Source organism: Palaemon carinicauda, chromosome 29, assembly GCF_036898095.1.
Source record: "Palaemon carinicauda isolate YSFRI2023 chromosome 29, ASM3689809v2, whole genome shotgun sequence".
NCBI lineage: Eukaryota > Metazoa > Arthropoda > Malacostraca > Decapoda > Palaemonidae > Palaemon > Palaemon carinicauda.
Genome location: NC_090753.1, coordinates 14,273,173 through 14,280,672, shown reverse-complemented (window position 1 = coordinate 14,280,672; position 7,500 = coordinate 14,273,173).

The window sequence follows — 7,500 nt, the reverse complement described above, 5'->3', positions numbered from 1 at the left end:
TAGGAGACACAACTCCAACCCGCACAGATGAACGTACTCAAAACTTGATTATGCAAGCAGAATATCAACCTGTAATTAGTAACATTGTTAATAATTATTCCGATGTAATTGCAATTGGGGACGTGCCACACGGGAGGATTGATCCATTTCCCTTTAGCATTGAAACTGGGCATACAGAGCTGATCAGGTCAAGGCCTTATAAGGTACCCATTCATTTCCGGGGATAGATAGAAAGGAAAATTAGTAAATTAAAGGTACAAGGGATAATCGAGGTGAGCGAATCCCCTTGGCCTTCTCGAACTGTAGCTGTTAGGAAAAAGGATGGCTCGTTAATATTGCGTGTTCATAATAGGAAGTTTAATGCAGTCACTAAGGACAATGCATTTCGATTGCCCTCGATCGAAGAATTGCATGTGAAGGTATGGGCTAATAAGTATTTTACAACTATTGATTTAAAATCTTGATACTATCAAGTACCCATTCAGGAAGACAGTAAACGTAAAAATGCATTTATAGCTAACGATCAACTATTTCAGTTTAATTATCTTCTTTTCAGAGTTAAAAATGCTCCAAGTCATTTCTCTAGAGTAATGATGGTGGTATTGTCGTCCTTAATTGGCCATGATGTTCTTATTTATTTAGACGATATAATAATTACAGGGAAAACGGCCAAAGAACATAAAAATAATATTCGTAAAGTTTTAGAAGCATTGAAAATAAATTTTCAGGTCAAATAATAACCCCAGAAGGAATCCAACCATGCCACATTAAAGTAGAAGCTATTAGAGATTTCCCCTTGGAAGTAGCTGGGTTCCTTGGGCTTGCTGGGTATTACCGTAAGTTCATAAGAGGTTAAGAGGTTTGGGAGAGATGGCGAGACCCTTAGATGCTTCAAAGAAACAAAAATTAATAAATTGGGGAGTGGAAAAAGAAAGGGCTTTTAACCATTTGAAAGCTTCCTTAACTAGCAATGACTTACTAGCCTATCCTAGATTTGATCGCCCATTTTTTGTGACAAAAGATGTGAGTAGCTAAGCTATTGGTGATGCAATTTCTCAACGAGATAATAAAGGTTTAGAGTGACCCATTTGTTTTGCCTCCAGGGAATTAAAAGGGGTCTGAAAAGAATTATAGTACATTTGATCGAGAGGCATTGGCTATGCTTTGGGTTCTTTTTGTTAGGTCAGTCTATTGAATTGCAAAGTGATCATTGCCCCTTACGTGATTTACTTTACAAAGGTGACTTGACATCTAGACAAGAGAGACGGATTGAAAGATTATTAGAGTTTAATATAGAGAGGTTTTACCACATAGAAGGTAAAGCTAACAAGGTAGCTGATGACCTCTCTATAGATGCAGTAATAGGAGTAACAACTAGGGCACAAAACAGGAACAAAGAACGAAACCAAAATATTGAAGACTCCCATCAAAATAAAGAACGGGATGTGATATCACGTGAGGAGCAATCAGAAAATGAGGTCCGCGAGGAGAGAGAGAGAGAGAGAGAGAGAGAGAGAGAGAGAGAGAGAGAGAGAGAGAGAGAGAGAGATGGGAACGGTAAAGGTGAATGTATATGGGTGGCCGAGAACACGACCAGGGATGTCCAGAATGAGTTCCCTGGTGATGCAGGTATGATTGCCTTGGGAGGTTGGGACATAAAGGAAGTCCGAGATGAACAGAAAAAAAGGAGGAATGGATAGAAAGAGTGCAAGCAGGGATTAAAGGGGAATCGGAAAGTTATCCATCATTTCTGAATGCACCTCGTGAGAATTTTATTTTATAGAGAATATATATCTTATATTGTGCTTACGAGGAGAGGGGAGGGGAATTTTGTGCATGGGTAGCTCTTCCCCCCTCTTTAATTAATCGAGCCATCCACATTGTACATGCAAGTCCGTATGCAGGGCATTTAGGGATTGATAGAACAATAAGTAGAGCACGTGGATCCTTCTTTTGGTTAGGAATGAAAAAAATCTACGGAAAATTGTATAAAATGTTGTCATGCTTGTAACTTTTTCATTACTAGGTTTGGTTGCCGGAAACTTTTGATAAGTGGTAATAGTCTCAAGTTTATAAATAAGGTGGTGAAATCGGTTAGAGACTTGGTGAACATTGAACAATTTTCAATGACCGCATATAGGTCTTCAGCTAATGGCTTAGTAGAATCGCATCATAATGTATTAGTGTGAATTTTACGTTACTTAGTGGCTGATGACCCCATTCAAGGGCACACCATGCTTCTTACAACTGAGCTAGCTTTGAAAATTGCATATAATGCTTCGCTTAGGGACACGCATTTCTTTTTATTATATGGACAAGATCCTGTATTACCATATACGGTCCTGATTAATTCGCAAAAGTTACCAAATTATTCAACTGAGCAATAACTTGTATATTTACTAAATCTCTTTAGGAAAATTAATGAACACTACTGAAACGTTTTTGAAAAGAGCTAATGAAAAACACAGTTCAAAGTATGATGGTTGGCTAATGAAAAACACAGCTCAAAGTATGATGGTTGGCTCAAAACCGCACCGGTAAAAGTATTTGTGGGCGATTGTTGGTATTCGAAACGATTACAACCTAAGAAACACAAACTGGAACCAGTGTATTTAGGTCTGTACCGAGTAAAGATGGTTAAATCGAACACACTTGTGATACAAAATATTATCAATGGTGCAGTGTCTAAACATCATCAGGCACACATACATGTGGTGCCGAAGAGGTAGTTTACAAACGTGTCAATCAGAGCGTACCTCTTTACCCCTGCATACGTGACATTCCTCGGGTTGATAAGTAGGACATTTTTTCTTTGCTGTTGTTGTTGTTTGAAAAGACATAATATATATATATATATATATATATATATATATATATATATATATATATATATATATATATATATATATATATATATATATATATATATATATATATATATATATATATATATATATATATATATTTATATATATATCTATATATATACATATATATATATATATATATATATATATATATATATATATATATATATATATATATATATATATATATACATATATATATATATATATATATAGATACTGTGCATTATATATATATATATATATATATATATATATATATATATATATATATATATATATAATATATATATATATATATATATATATATATATATATATATATATATATATATATATATGTATATATATATATATGTGTGTGTGTGTGTGTATGATAAATTTTGCACATTTAAATGTGTTTTTTTCATATTTCCAATAATCAATATATTTTAATGCATTAATGCGTGGATTCTCTTACCAACCTCGGGATCAGATTCTTGAGGGGAGATCACTCATTGACAATACCTTTGACGTGCTGCCAACGCAAGAGCAAAAGGCTGGGCAGTCTATCAAGCAAGCAAGACGATACCATCTGACCTGCCCGGAATCAAACCCTGGTCCAGGATGCTTGTATGACAGTTACCGTTCCATTTTCACCTGAAGACTCTGATCCCGAGGTTGGTAAAAGAATCCAGACATAAATCTAGTAAAATATGAGGCTTATTTGAAATATATATATATATATATATATATATATATATATATATATATATATATATATATATATATATATATATATATATATATATATATATATATGCGTGTGTGTGTGTGTGTATATGGTTCTGGGTCAGATTCCCGATAGCCATAATCCTGACACCCAGTATCCCGACAGACAAAATCCCGACTTGCCAAAACCCGGACTTGCCCAAAACCCCGACAGAATTACATACATGCATACAGAGAGAGAGAGAGAGAGAGAGAGAGAGAGAGAGAGAGAGAGAGAGAGAGAGATTTAAACGGTAAACCAGAGATAACAAGGCCTTTAATATAAATGTGAGTCCTTTGGTTTGTTCTTAACGTTGAAACACCTAACTAGCCTATGATAATTAATGTTTCGGTTGGCTGTAAAGAAATTTGCGAAAAGATTCTTTCTCTAAAAGGAAAAGATAAAATTAACGTACGTGGATACCCGATGGTTAAAGATAAAAAACTGAAAGAATAATACTACTGGTGCTGTGAATTTTGAAAATCTAATGACTGCAAAGGAAGAACAGTTACCAAACTTGTGAACGAAGAACATTTACTAACAAAGTTTGGAGAGCACAAACATGCTCCTTTTGCAATTACTGCTTGCGTAGCAAGAATAAGAAATCAGATGAAAATACAAGCAATATCCCCAGGAGATAAGCCGATCCAAATTATTCAGTCAAGCACCACCGCTGCAAATCCAAGTATTATGCCATGTCTGCCTTCGAAAAATTCCCTATGAAAGACAATAGGGCTGATTCACACCTGACACTCACACTCACACTCACGTGCACGCAATTGATCGTGCTCAAATATTCTTTAATGATAAACAGGCAGAGTATTCAAACCATCCAGTCAATCATTTTCGCTCAACTCCAGTCACGGTCACAATCAAGCTCACGATTAAAGCAAAAGATATTTTGAACGTGCTCAAACTTGAGCGAGAGCTATACCCGCTAATTCTAGAGCCGAAAAATCACACATGGTTCACCAATGCCAACACAAAACAAACTGAGCTCAGGAGAGCTTGAGCGGGATATGTGAACACCAGTAAAATGAGCTGAGTGAGAGCTTAACCGTGACTTGGGTGTGAGCGTGAGCGTGAGTGTCAGGTGTGAATTAGCTAAAGCGGATCAGGCTCTGTGATCGTCCATCTCAACCTGCGTCATTAGTGGATATTGACATTCCTCCTTAACTCAAACGTACGTTAAATGGTGGTATATTTTTATAAAGAGATTCTATGGTAGAAGAGGACAGAATTTTGGTATTCACTACAGATGCAAATATGAAGAGATTATCAGAAGCCCCATTATGGATTATGGACGGTACTTTTAAAACTGTACCTCTAATATTTTACCAAATGTACACAATTCATGCACCTGTGGTACATGGAAATTGTGTGGTTTTTCCACTTGTGTAGGCTTTTATGACTGGGAAGATTAAGGTCTTGTATAAACGCTTGTCTGGGGATTTGACCGACATCGCTGACGAAAATGAAATTTATCTGAACCCACAATGCATAATATCTTATTTGGAAATAGCAGCAATTAAAGCTTCTATAAGTGAATTTCCTAGCGTCAACAACAAACTCTGTTGTTCGTGTGCCACCAACATTTCCTCCTATTATGTGGTCAGTACATGACTCCATGCAATCAGGATTTCCACGTACGCAAAATGGAGTTGAGGCTTGGCAGAGGAGATGGGAAAACATCATTAGAGGAGCTCATGTAGGTCTTTACAGTATATTTAAAGAGTTACAAAAGGAAGAGCAACAAGTCCCAAATTGAATGCATTCTTCGCGGGGAACCAGAACCTAAATAAAAAGGGAGAAAACATAAATATATATATATATATATATATATATATATATATATATATATATATATATATATATATATATATATATATATATATATATATATATATAGCCAGATATTTTCTCTTTTATGTAGGGACATAGATTTCTAGAGAAGAAAAAGATTTGCAAATGTGACTCATGTGTATTTAAAGAAGCGTAAAATTTGGACGCCAAGCAAATCTCTCTCTCTCTCTCTCTCTCTCTCTCTCTCTCTCTCTCTCTCTCTCTCTCTCTCTCTCATGGAATAATTTTTGGATCAATTATTTAACAAGCAAAGACTCACTTAAAAGGTTGATCATGAATGGCAAAGGAAAGGAATAGTGACAATGCTCTAGAAGAGTCTAGAGAATGACCATATACCCAAATGATCAGCTCACAAAGACCTTTTTCAAGTAAGCTAGGACTAGGGAGGGACAGGCAATATCTACTGATGATTCAACTGGCAGATCTAAACGGTACCCCAAACACCGCATCCTCAACTCACAAGGATGGTGAGTTTGCAGACACCACAAGAAACTTCAAGCATTGACGTTTTCAATACGCCACCACAACCCCTTAGCAGGCTACCACAACCGCATAAAAGGTACCATTTTTTTATGGATCCCTTCATAAAATTTATTTATTTCAAAATATGTTTATTAATGTCAAACATCATGACTTCACGAGAACAGAGAAGCAATAAACTCCTGTATGTTTTTAAAGGATAAAAAAATATCCTACTCGGCAATGGTTTGATTTAATCGCAAATTGAATTACGGACAAAAACTAATACATTCCATTTACAAAACATGAATGCATGTTGTTCACCATCTGGGTGTCAATCAATTCAGCGACACCGTTTAATGAGTCATCGCTTGAAAGTGGCTTTATGTACAGGCAGCGGTAGTCAGTTTGTTGTACCAAGGGACATTATACAATTATGTATATTATACCTGTGATTAAAATGTGGAGGCTAAACGTTCTTCTTAAATCCTTTTAGGTAAGGGATATATATATATATATATATATATATATATATATATATATATATATATATATATATATATATATATATATATATATATATATATATATATATATACACATATATATATATATATATGCGTGTGTGTGTGTGTGTGTGTGAGAGAGAGAGAGAGAGAGAGAGAGAGAGAGAGAGAGAGAGAGAGAGAGAGAGAGAGAGAGAGATGAAGATACTGCTGGGTGTTAAGTGCCATCTGGATCGTAAACTATTTCTCGCTTGAATGAAAGTCTAATGTTTTTTTTTTTTATTGAGACAAATACGAGAAGGAGTTCAGGAGATGCCGCCTCAAGTTAGAAGTTGGTAAAGGGGTTTGACGAGTATTGTATATGGAGGGAGATAAGCAATAGAAAATTCATGACCTGGAAGCCGGTCCCTTGTTTTAATAAATCTTGCAAAATTGAGATGTAGATTTGTTGCAGCAGGAGGAAAAATAGTGAAAAAAATTAACAGTAGGTATATATTGCCATGAAATTATGATTTTATGATAAACTTCATGAATAAATACAGTGAGACTTTATGTGAAAATTTCTCGTGCAAGAATCTAGAGACATAATGAACTTAATCAATGCATAATGATATTCTTAGATAAAAAATGAAAGATTAATTGCAGTAATATGAGGGGGAGAGTTGCAAGAGTTCTCTATGATAAATTTATAGTATTATGTGAAATTAATCTATTGATAACTGTTAGAAATCAAGAAAATTTTTAAATGAAATTTAAGGTACAAAATGCTGTTATGTAAAATAAATTTCTTATCAATTTACATTTCTGTTAAAAGACCGAAAAAAAATAAGATAAAAATTAGAATAAGAGGAAAAAAATAAGATGAATTAATAAAGAGAAATATATTCGTCTGCATAGATTAACCGTCATGACTAACGCAAATGATCAATAAATCAATGCTTTGGACAAAAGACCTAAACATTAATCTAAAACGCAAAAAAAAAAACATGAAAACCCACATTAAATCCACCCCCCCCCCAAAAAAAAATGGAATATAGATGATTAGAAGGAGATT